We start from the raw sequence: 13,001 nt of genomic DNA on the forward strand, positions 1-13,001 counted from the left end.
ACCAGACAGACAGACAGGCAGGCAGGCAGGCAGGCAGGCAGGCAGACAGACAGACAGACAGACAGACACAGAAAGACAGATAGACAGACAGACACTCAGGTCCCAGAAAGCTTCAGAGTGGCCAATGGCGCCCCAAAAAAAAAAAAACAGAAAGAATCTCCCTCCTTCCCTTCCTCCACCCTCACCTCCCCGCACCGCAATGCACCACATTAGTCCACTAAGCTTTCACTGTTTCCATGCCCTGCCTGTCACAGGACACCACCCCACTTCTCCCTTCCTCACCCCTCTCTCCTTTCCCCCTTCTCCTCCCCCATCTAGTGTCCAAACAAATCCCATCGAATCTGATGAGCAAAGCAGATTTAGGGCTCGATTCAATCAGAGCCGCGCTAGTCGACGTCCGCGTAGAGGTTGTTTTGGAGGTGGAACTGTGTTAGAGCTGTCAAATCCACAAGCGGTTCCTGGAATTATGCCTAAAGCGGACGCTGCCATTGGCTGTACGGAGTCGCATTCAGAAAAATCCAGCCTTATTTACAAGTTAGAACGTCGGGAATGTGAGATGTAATCTACACCTCGATTATGCTGGTAGAAATCCTCATTATATTTGTTGAATTAGTTTCAGTTTGAGCGTCTCCACTTTCTCGTTCTGAACTTCTAACGCGAGTGGGACGGGTGTGGCTTCGAGACACCGATCAAGAGCAGCTGCGCATCAATTTGACGTCTCCATCGCAGTTACTACTCGGCCAATACATCAGCTACGCGCCTGTCGCCTGTTAAAGCTGTTGAATCTAGGCCAAACTTTCCAATTGATGCCCCAAACCCCATCAGACAGACAGACAGACAGACAGACAGACAGACAGACAGACAGACAGACAGACAGACAGACAGACAGACAGACAGACAGACTGAAAGAAAGGCAGGCAGACACAAGTAGACACAGGCAGACAGACATGCAGGCAGACAGACAGACAGACAGACAGACAGACAGACAGACAGACAGACAGACAGACAGACAGACAGACAGACAGACAGACAGAGAAAGACAGGCAGACACAGACAGACAGACAGACAGACAGACAGACAGACAGACAGACAGACAGACAGACAGACAGACAGACAGACAGACAGACAGCAGGACAGACAGACAGACAGACAGACAGACAGACAGACAGCAGAGCAGGCAGACACAGACAGACAGACAGACAGACAGACAGACAGACAGACAGACAGACAGACAGGACAGACAGACAGACAGACAGACAGACAGACAGACAGAGAAAGACAGACAGACAGACAGACAGACAGACAGACAGACAGACAGACAGACAGACAGACAGAGAAACCATGTCCACCAGTGTTTCCAGGCCTGTAGAAAGTGTAGATCCTGTATTGTGTTGTGATGTTGTGTTTTGGGCTGGGTCTGTGTTGATATGGGCCTACTGTCGTAGCTTGGGGCTATGTCCACCCTGGGGACACACCAAGGAAGGCTGTGTGTGTGTGTGTGTGTGTGTGTGTGTGTGTGTGTGTGTGTGTGTGTGTGTGTGTGTGTGTGTGTGTGTGTGTGTGTGTGTGTGTGTGTGTGTGTGTGTGTGTGTGTGTGTGTGTGTGTGTTCACCCTTGGGGCGAAGCAAGAAAGGCTTCCAGCATCACTATAACCATCTCTGACACCTCATCACCCTCATTGTACGTCTCAATCTGAACAGGCCTGGATACTAGAGACTGAGACACACACACACACACACACACACACAAACAAACAAGCACACACACAGACACACACACAAAGACAAACACACACACACGTACACATGCACACACACACACACACACACACACACACACACACACACACACACACACACACACACACACACACACACACACACACACACACCACCAGTCGTGGGGTGTCTTTAGTTGAGCTGCACTATGAGCACCATCTGTCACTATGGTGTCAAGTGACTGTTGTCTGGAATGATTAGGACTGGAGCTGCTGTGTGTGTGTGTGTGTGTGTGTGTGTGTGTGTGTGTGTGTGTGTGTGTGTGTCGTGCTTCCTGCCTGTGTGTGTACGTGTGTGTCGTGCTTCCTGCCTGTGTGTGTGTGTGTTTTTACAGTGTGTGTGTGTGTGTGTGTGTGTGTGTGTGTGTGTGTGTGTGTGTGTGTGTGTGTGTGTGTGTGTGTGTTTTACAGTGTGTGTGCTTGTGTGTGTTGCAGCCTTCCTCAGCTGGTCCAGGGCCAGAGGGAACCAGAGGTGGCCATATGGTCTGTGGGCAGCAGCAGCACAGTGAGGTCTGGTCAGACAGCAACACCCAGGAGAGACTCTGTCCCTCAGTCCCCTGTACATTCCCCTATCTGCCACTCTCTCTGTCTCACCATTCTCTGTCTGCCACTCTCTCTGTCTCACCAATCTCTGTCTGCCCCTCTCTCTGTCTCACCATTCCCCTGTCTGCCCCTCTCTGTCTCACCATTCTCTGTCTGCCACTCTCTCTGCTCACCATTCCCCTGTCTGCCCCTCTCTCTGTCTCACCATTCCCCTGTCTGCCCCTATCTCTGTCTCACCATTTCCCTGTCTGCCCCTCTCTCTGTCTCACCATTCCCTGTCTGCCCCTCTCTCTGTCTCACCATTCCCTGTCTGCCCCTCTCTCTGTCTCCCCATTCCCCTGTCTGCCCCTCTCTCTGTCTTACCATTTCCCTGTCTGCCCCTCTCTCTGTCTCACCATTCCCTGTCTGCCCCCACTCTGTCCTTCAGCCCCTGTCTGCCCCTCTCTCTGTCTCACCATCCCCGTCTGCCCCCTCTCTGTCTCACCATTCCCCTGTCTGCCCCTCCCTGTCCACCATTCCCCTGTCTGCCCCTCTCTCTGTCCTTCAGCCCCTGTCTGCCCCTCTCTCTGTCTCACCATGCCCTCTGCCCCCTCTCTGTCTCACCATTCTCTGTCTGCCACTCTCTCTGTCTCACCATTCCCCTGTCTGCCCCTCTCTCTGTCTCACCATTCCCCTGTCTGCAACTCTCCTGTCTCACCATTCCCTGTCTGCCCCTCCTCTGTCCCATTCCCCTGTCTGCCCCTCTCTGTCTCACCATTCCCTGTCTGCCCCTCTCTCTGTCTCACCATTCCCCTGTCTGCCCCTCTCTCTGTCTCACCGTTCCCCTGTCTCCCTCTCTCTGTCTCACCATTCCCTGTCTGCCCCTCTCTCTGTCTCACCATTCTCTGTCTGCCCCTCTCTCTGTCTCACCATTTTCCTGTCTGCCCCTCTCTCTGTGCTTCAGTCCCCTGTCTGCCTGTGTCCCTCCCAAGCCGCCCATCCCATCACCTCGTCCCTGTGTCCCTCCCAAGCCTCCCATCCTACTGTCAGCTTGTCCCTGTGTCCCTCCCAATACTCCCATCCCATCACCTCGTCCCTGTGTCCCTCCCAAGCCTCCCATCCTACTGTCAGCTTGTCCCTGTGTCCCTCCCAAGCCTCCCATCCCATCACCTCGTCCCTGTGTCCCTCCCAATACCCCATCCCATCACCTCGTCCCTGTGTCCCTCCCAAGCCTCCCATCCCATCACCTCGTCCCTGTGTCCCTCTCAAGCCTCCCATCCTACTGTCAGCTTGTCCCTTTGTCCCTCCCAATACTCCCATCCCATCACCTCGTCCCTGTGTCCCTCCCAATACCCCATCCCATCACCTCGTCCCTGTGTCCCTCCCAATACTCCCATCCCATCACCTCGTCCCTGTGTCCCTCCCAAGCCTCCCATCCTACTGTCACCTCGTCCCTGTGTCCCTCCCAATACTCCCATCCCATCACCTCGTCCCTGTGTCCCTCCCAAGCCTCCCATCCTACTGTCAGCTTGTCCCTGTGTCCCTCCCAAAACCCCATCCCATCACCTCGTCCCTGTGTCCCTCCCAAGCCTCCCATCACCCTGTCACCTCAAATCAAATGTTATTTGTCCCATGTGCCAAATACAACCTTAGTGTGAAATGCTTGCCTTTAAACAAGCCTTTAACTAACCATGCAGTTTCAAGAAAATAAGAGTTAAGAAAATACTAAATAAACTAAAGTAAAAAATAATAATAGGAACACAATACTGGCAACAATAACAAGGCTATATACAGGGGGTACCGGAACCAAGGCCTTATAAAGGGGGCACTGGTACCAAGGCCTTATAAAGGGGGTACCGGTACCAAGGCCTTATAAAGGGGGCACTGGTACCAAGGCCTTATAAAGGGGGCACTGGTACCAAGGCCTTATAAAGGGGGTACCGGTACCAAGGCCTTATAAAGGGGGCACCGGTACCAAGGCCTTATAAAGGGGGTACCGGTACCAAGGCCTTATAAAGGGGGTACCGGTACCAAGGCCTTATAAAGGGGGTACCGGAACCAAGGCTATATACAGGGGGTAAAGGTACCAAGGCTTTATACAGGGGGTACCGGAACCAAGGCCTTATAAAGGGGGCACTGGTACCAAGGCCTTATAAAGGGGGCACTGGTACCAAGGCCTTATAAAGGGGGTACCGGTACCAAGGCTATATACAGGGGGTAAAGGTACCAATGCTATATACAGGGGGTACCGGTACCAAGGCTTTATACAGGGGGTACCGGTACTAAGGCTTTATACAGGGGGTACCGGTACCAAGGCTTTATACAGGGGGTACCGGTACCAAGGCTTTATACAGGGGGTACCGGAACCAAGGCTTTATACAGGGGGTACCGGAACCAAGGCCTTATAAAGGGGGTACCGGTACCAAGGCTTTATACAGGGGGTACCGGTACCAAGGCTTTATACAGGGGGTAACGGTACCAAGGCTTTATACAGGGGGAACCGGCACCAAGGCTATATACAGGGGGTACCGGTACCAAGGCTTTATACAGGGGGTACCGGTACCAAGGCTATATACAGGGGGTACCGGTACCAAGGCTTTTACAGGGGTACCGGTACCAAGGCTTTATACGGGGGGTACCGGTACCAAGGCTATATACAGTGGGTACCGGTACCAAGGCTATATACAGGGGGTACCGGTACCAAGGCTATATACAGGGGGTACCGGTACCAAGGCTTTATACAGGGGATATCGGTACCAAGGCTTTATACAGGGGGTACCGGTACCAAGGCTTTTTACAGGGGATACCGGTACCAAGGCTATATACAGGGGTACCGGTACTAAGGCTATATACAGGGGGTACCGGCACCAAGGCTATATACAGGGGGTAAAGGTACCAAGGCTATATACAGGGGGTACCAGCACCAAGGCTTTATACAGGGGGTAACGGTACCAAGGCTATATACAGGGGGTACCGGTACCAAGGCTATATACAGGGGGTACCGGTACCAAGGCTATATACAGGGGGTACCGGTACCAAGGCTTTATACAGGGGGTACCGGTACCAAGGCTATATACAGGGGGTAACGGTACCAAGGCTATATACAGGGGGTACCGGTACCAAGGCTATATAAAGGGGTGCCGGTACCAAGGCTTTATACAGGGGGTACCGGTACCAAGGCTATATACAGGGGTACCGGTACCAAGGCTATATACTGGGGGTACCGGTACCAAGGCTATATACAGGGGGTACCGGCACAAGGCTATATACAGGGGGTACCGGTACCAAGGCTATATACAGGGGGTACCGGTACCAAGGCTTTATACAGGGGGTACCGGTACCAAGGCTTTATACAGGGGGTACCGGTACCAAGGCTATATACAGGGGGTACCAGCACCAAGGCTATATATAGGGGGTACCAATACCAAGGCTTTATACAGGGGGTACCGGTACAAAGGCTATATACAGGGGGTACCGGTACCAAGGCTATATACAGGGGGTACCGGTACCAAGGCTTTATACAGGGGGTACCGGTACCAAGGCTTTATACAGGGGGTACCGGTACCAAGTCAATATATAGGGGGTACCAATACCAAGGCTATATGCAGGGGGTACAGAGCGTTTCAACCCAGAGCGTTTCAACCCAGAGCATACCGGACTGCTCGTTCTCCACATCTCCGGTTTCCTACCAAGCTCTGAACCTTTTCACCTGGATCATCGCAGTTAGTTAGCTGCTATTCGAGTGGCTACCCACTGGCTAACGTCTCTGTCCCGAAGCAAGCACCAGTGAGCCTGAAATTAGCCTCATGCTAGGCCCATCTCCCGGCTAGCTGAAGAGGTCACTCCTTGGGCTACAATACATATTTTGCCAATTGGCCTGGACCCCTTTTACTGCCGACACGGAGCGCCGCTGTGACTGGTCTACCTACGTAATCCACCCGAGGGGTTTCAACAGGCTCCTCCGTCGCGACGTCCCCTGAAGGCTCATCCGCTAGCCTGCTAGCCGTGGCCCGCTAAATATCTAGAGCATATCGGACAGTATGCTGAAGAGGATCATTTACCTGCTAAACGGAGCCAATCCAACACGACTGGTCTGCCGACGTAACGGGGGCTACAACAACAGACTTCTTCCATTCATAAGGCCCTGCCAGCCCCGGCCCATTAGCTGTTTGAATCACCTTGTCTCCAGCTCTCCTAGCCTCCCACTGGTCCCTATGATCACTCGGCTACACATGCCTCTCCCTAATGCCTCTACCCTTACCCGTATCCTACTCCTCCTCTGTTCCTCTTGTGATGTAGAGGTTAATCCAGACCCTGCAGTCTACTCCCATTCCCCAGGCGTTCTCATTTGTTGACTTCTGTAACTGTGAAAGCCTTGGTTTCCTGCATGTTAACATTAGAAGCCTCCTCCCTAAGTTTGTTTTACTCACTGCTTTAGCAAACTCTGCCAACCCGGATGTCATAGCCGTGTCTGAATCATTGCTTTGGAAGGCCGCCAAAAATCTTAAGATTTCCATCCCTAACTATAACATTTTCCGACAAGATAGAACTGCGAAAGGGGCAGAGTTGCAATCTGCTGCAGGTCAGCCAGCAGAGCTTTGTCATACTATCCAGGTCTGTGCCCAAACAATTCGAGAGTCTCATTCCAAAAATCACCTTTCCAGAAACTAGTCTCTGACTGTTGCCGCTTGTTACAGACCACCTTCTGCACTCAGCGTGCCCTGGACACCATATGTGAATTGATTGCCCCCCTTCTATCTTTAGAGCTAGTACTCTTAGGTGACCTAAACTGGGACATGCTTAACACCCCGGCCATCCTAAAATCTAAGCTAGATGCCCTCAATCTTATGGAAATTATCAATGAACCTACCAGGTACAACCCCAAATCTGTAAACACGAGGCACTCTCATAGATATCATCCTGACCAACTTGCCCTCTAAATACACCACTGCTGTCTTCAACCGGGATCTCTGCAATCACTGCCTCATTGCCTGCGTCCGTAATGGGTCTGCAGTCAAACGACCACCCCTCATCACTGTCAAACGCTGCCTAAAACACTTCAGTGAGTAGGCCTTTCTAATTGACCTGGCCCGGGTATCCTGGAAGGATATTGACCTCATTCCGTCAGTAGAGGATGCCTGGTTGTTCTTTAATTAAAAGTGCTTTCCTCTCCATCTTAAATAAGCATGCCCCGTTCAAAAAATGTCGAACCATGAACAGATATAGCCCTTGGTTCACTGCAGATCTGACTGCTTTGACCAACACAAAAACATCCTGTGGCGTACTGCATTAGCATCGAATAGCCCCCGCGATACCCAACTTTCAGGGAAGTTAGGAACCAATACCCACAGGCAGTTAGGAAAGCAAAGTCCTAGCTTTTTCAAACAGAAATTTGCATCCTGTAGCACAAACTCCCAGAAGTTCTGGGACACTGTAAAGTCCCTGGAGAATAAGAGCACCTCCATCCAGCTGCCCACTGCACTGAGGCTTGGAAACACTGTCACCACCGATAAATCCACGATAATTGAGAATTCAAAAAGCATTTCTCTATGGCTGGCCATGCTTTCCTCCTCGCTACCCTTACCCCGGTCAACAGCCATGCACCCTCCCACAGAAATTTGCCCAAACTTCCCCCATTTCTCCTTCAAACAATCCAGATAGCTGATGTTCTGAAATAGTTGCAAAATCTGGACACCTACAAATCAGCTGGGCTAGACAATCTGGACCCTCTCTTCCTAAAAGTATCCACTGCAATTGTTGCAACCCCTATTACTAGCCTCACAACCTATTACAACCTCTCTTTCATATTGTCTGAGATCCCAATAGATTGGAAAGCTGTTGCGGTCATCCCCCTCTTCAAAAGGGGAGACACTCTAGACCCAAACTGTTACAGACCTATATCTATCCTACCCTGCCTTTCTAAGGTCTTCGAAAGCCAAGTTAACCTCTTGCTTCTACTCGGGACGCTTGCGTCCCAACTAGAGCTCTGGAAATGCAAATGCGCTACGCTAAATGCTAATAGTATTAGTTAAAACTCAAAAGTTCATTAAAATACACATGCAGGATATCGAATTAAAGCTACACTCGTTGTGAATCCAGGCAACAAGTCAGATTTTTAAAATGCTTTTCGGCGAAAGCATGAGAAGCTATTATCTGATAGCATGTAACACCCCAAAAGACCCGCAGGGGACGTAAACAAAATAATTAGCATTTCGGCGTTACACAAACCGCACAATAAAATAGAAAACATTCATTACCTTTCACCATCTTCTTTGTTGGCACTCCTAAATGTCCCATAAACACTATTTGGGTCTTTATTTCGATTAAATCGGTCCATATAAAGCCTAGATATCGTTATATGTAGACTGTGTGATAAACGAAAAAAACATTGTTTCAAAACGTAACGTCATTTTTTAAAATTCAAAAAGTCGACGATAAACTTTCACAAAACACTTCGAAATACGTTTGTAATGCAACTTTAGGTATTAGTAAACGTTAATAAGCGATAAAATTAATCAGGAGGCGATGTAAAGATCATTAGCTGTCCGTCTGGAAAAATGTCCGGCTAGAAACTCAACGAAAATATCCGGTCCTAGACCTGAGGAGATACGGTGCCCTGCATGTGTTTGACCAAGAAAAAACTCGAAGGGAAATGACAAGATTCTAGACACCGTGTGGAAGCTGTAGGTACTGCAACCTCAGTCAATTAATTGTGGTTCACCTTTATCAATGGGTTCAAGTAGCGCATGGATATATTTTCCCATTTTCAGTGATCAGTTTTTCCTGTGCTTTTCGATGTAAATGCCGTTCTGGTAAAGCCACAGCAGTGATTTAACCAGTTTTATAAACGTCTGAGTGTTTTCTATCCACACAGACTAAGCAAATGCATATACTATATTCCTGGCATGAGTAGCAGGGCGCTGAAATGTTGCGCGATTTTTAACAGAATGTTCAAAAAAGTAGAGGGTCGACTTAAGAGGTTAATAAACAGATCACCGACCATTTCGAATCCCACCGTACCTTCTCCGCTATGCAATCTGGTTTCTGAGCTGGTCATGGGTGCACCTCAGCCATGCTCAAGGTCTTAAACGATATCATAACCGCCATCGATAAAAGACAAAACTGTGCAGCCGTCTTCATCAACCTGGCCAAGGCTTTCGACTCTGTCAATCACCACATTCTTATTGACAGACTCAACAGTCTTGGTTTCTCAAATGATTGCCTCGCCTGGTTCGCCAACTACTTCTCAGACAGTTTGTGTGTCAAATCGGAGGGCCTGTTGTCCGGACGTCTGGCAGTCTCTATGGGGGTGCCACAGGGTTAAATTTTCAGGTCAACTCTTTTCTCTGTATATATCAATGATGTAACTCTTGCTGCTGGTGAGTCTCTGATCCACTTCTACGCAGACGACACCAATCTGTGTAATTCTGTTCCTTCTTTGGACACTGTGTTAACTAACCTCCAGACTAGCTTCAATGCCATACAACTCTCCTTCCGTGACCTCAAACTGCTCTTAAATGCAAATAAAACTAAATGCATGCTCTTCAACCGATCGCTGCCCACACCTGCCCGCCCATCCAGCATCACTACTCTTGATGCTTCTGACTTAGAATATGTGGACAATTACAAATACCTAGGTGTCTGGTTAGATTGTAAACTCTCCTTCCAGCAGGTATATTTCACTGGTCACCCCAAAGACTATTACTCATTTGGCCACCTTTCCTTCCAGTTCTCTGCTGCCAATGACTGGAACGAATTGCAAAAATCACTGAAGCTTCAGACTCATATCTCCCTCACTAACTTTAAGCATCAGCGGTCAGAGCAGCTCACAGATCACTGCACCTGTACATAGCCCATCTGTAAATAGCCCATCCAACTACCTCATCCCCATATTGTTATTATTTTTTATTTTTTTCTCGATTGCACCCCAGTATCTCTTCTTGCACATTCATCTTCTGCACATATATCACTCCAGTGTTTAATTGCTAAATTGTAATTACTTCGCAACTACGGCCTGTTTCTTGCCTTACCTTCCTAATCTTACCTCATTTGCACACGCTGTATATAGACTTTTCTTTTGTTTTATTGACTGTACATGTGTTTATTCCATGTGTAACTCTGTGTTGTTGTTTGTGTCGCACTGCTTTGCTTTATCTTGGCCAGGTTTCAGTTGTAAATGAAAACTTTTTCTCAACTGACCTACCTGGTTAAATAAAGGTGAAATAGAAATAAATGTAAATAAAACATTTTAAAAGGATTCTGCCAGTCCTTGCTGAGTAATCGCAGTTCTGATGTCCAGAAGTTATTTTCGGTCATAAGAGACGGTAGCAGCAACATTATGTACAAAATAGGTTAAAAAAATAAGTTACAAAACAATGTGAAAAAAAAAAATGTGTTGTTGTTTTGGAACATGTAAAATGCCTTGTTCTCCGACGCCATCATAATGTGTTCCTTTTGTCCAGGTGGGGCAGTGTGGAGTGCATTTGAGATTCCGTCATCTTTGGATTTGTTGGGCAGTATGCAAATTGCAGTGGGTCTAGGGTTTCTGGGATAATGGTGTTGATGTGAGCCATGATCAGCCTTTCAAAGCACTTCATGGCTACAGATGTGAGTGCTACGGGTCGGTAGTCATTTAGGGAGGTGACCTTGGTGTTCTTGGGCACAGGGACTATGGTGGTCTGCTTGAAACATGTTGGTATTACAGACTGGGTCAGGGAGAGGATGAAAATATCAGTGAAGACACTTGCCAGTTGGTCCGCTCATGCTCTGAGTACATGTCCTGGTAATCCGTCTGGCCCTGCGAAATTGCGAATGTTAATTTATTTCAAGGTCTTACTCACATCGGCTATGGAGAGTGTGATGACACTGTCGTCCAGAACAGCTGATGCTCTCACGCATGGTTCAGTGTTCCTTGCCTCGAAGCGAGCATGCTGTAGAATGCATTTTACTCATCCGGTAGGCTAGTGTTACTGGGCAGCTCTCGGTTGGGTTTCTCTTTGTCAGAGACTGCCTGCTGTCTACTACCTACTGTCTACTGCCTGCTACTGTCTGCTGCCTGCTACTGTTTGCTGCCTGCTGCCTGCTGTCTACTGCCTGCTGCCTACTACCTACTGTCTACTGCCTGCTACTGTCTGCTGCCTGCTACTGTTTGCTGCCTGCTGCCTGCTGCCTCTTTGTCTCTGTAGCAGGATTCAATCTAAGTCCTGTATTGCCGCTTTGCCTGTTTGATGGTTAGTCTGAGGGCATATCGGGATTTCTTATAAGCTTCCAGATTAGTGTCCTGCTCCTTGAAAGTGGCAGCTCTAGGCTTTCGGTCGATGCAGATGTTGCCTCCAAAACCTTCCAGTGGTGAACACCATTCATCTTGAGGAGACGGGGAGGGGTGCAAAATGCAGTCTATTAATTATTATATCATATACTGAACAAAAACATAAACTCAACATGTAAAGTGTTTGTCCCATGTTTCATGAGCTGAAATAAAAAGATCCCAGAAATATTCAATATGTAGGCAGCAGACACTAGCAGGCAGTAGGCAGTAGGCAGCAGGCAGCAGGCATCAGGCAGCAGGCAGCAGGCAGCAGGCAGCAGGCAGTAGGCAGCAGGCAGCAGGCAGCAGGTAGTAGGCAGCAGGCAGCAGGCATCAGGCAGGCAGGCAGTAGGCAGCAGGCAGCAGGTAGGCAGCAGGCAGCAGGTAGCAGGCAGCAGGCAGCAGGCAGCAGGCAGCAGGCAGCAGGCAGCAGGCAGCAGGCAGTAGGCAGCAGGCAGCAGGTAGCAGGCAGCAGGTAGTAGGCAGCAGGCAGTAAGCAGCAGGCAGCAGGCAGTAGGCAGCAGGCAGCAGGCAGCAGGCAGCAGGTAGCAGGCAGCAGGCAGCAGGCAGCAGGCAGCAGGCAGTAGGCGGCAGGCGGCAGGCAGCAGGCGGCAGGCAGTAGGCAGGCAGGCAGCAGGCAGCAGGTAGCAGGCAGCAGGCAGCAGGCAGCAGGGCGGCGGCAGGCAGTAGGCAGCAGGCAGTAGGCAGCAGGCGGCAGGTAGTAGGCGGCAAACGGTAAGCAGACAGGCAGGCAGGCGGTAGGCAGCAGGCAGCAGGCGGCAGGCGGCAGGCGGCAGGTAGTAGGCAGCAAACAGTAGCAGGCGGCAGACGCGGCAGGCAGTAGACGGCGGGTAGGCAGCAGGCAGCAGGTAGTGGGCAGTAGGCAGCAGGCAGTAGGCAGCAGGCAGCAGGCAGCAGGCAGTAGGCAGTAGGCAGTAGGCAGCAGGCAGCAGGCAGCAAACAGTAGCAGGCAGCAGACAGTAGCAGGCAGTAGACAGTAGGTAGTAGGCAGCAGGCAGTAGACAGCAGGCAGCAGGCAGCAAACAGTAGCAGGCAGCAGACAGTAGCAGGCAGTAGACAGTAGGTAGTAGACAGCAGGCAGTAGGTAGTAGACAGCAGGCAGTAGGTAGTAGGCAGTAGGCAGTAGGCAGCAGGCAGTAGGCAGCAGGCAGTAGGCAGTAGGCAGTAGGCAGTAGGCAGCAGGCAGTAGGTAGTAGGCAGCAGGCAGTAGACAGCAGGCAGTAGGTAGTAGGCAGCAGGCAGTAGGTAGCAGGTAGTAGGCAGCAGGCAGTAGACAGTAGGCAGTAGGTAGTAGGCAGCAGGCAGTGGGCAGCAGGCGGTAGGTGGTGGGCAGTAGACAGCAGGCAGTAGGTAGTAGGCAGTAGGTAGTGGTAG

Source organism: Oncorhynchus nerka, linkage group LG27, assembly GCF_034236695.1.
Source record: "Oncorhynchus nerka isolate Pitt River linkage group LG27, Oner_Uvic_2.0, whole genome shotgun sequence".
Classification (NCBI taxonomy): domain Eukaryota; kingdom Metazoa; phylum Chordata; class Actinopteri; order Salmoniformes; family Salmonidae; genus Oncorhynchus; species Oncorhynchus nerka.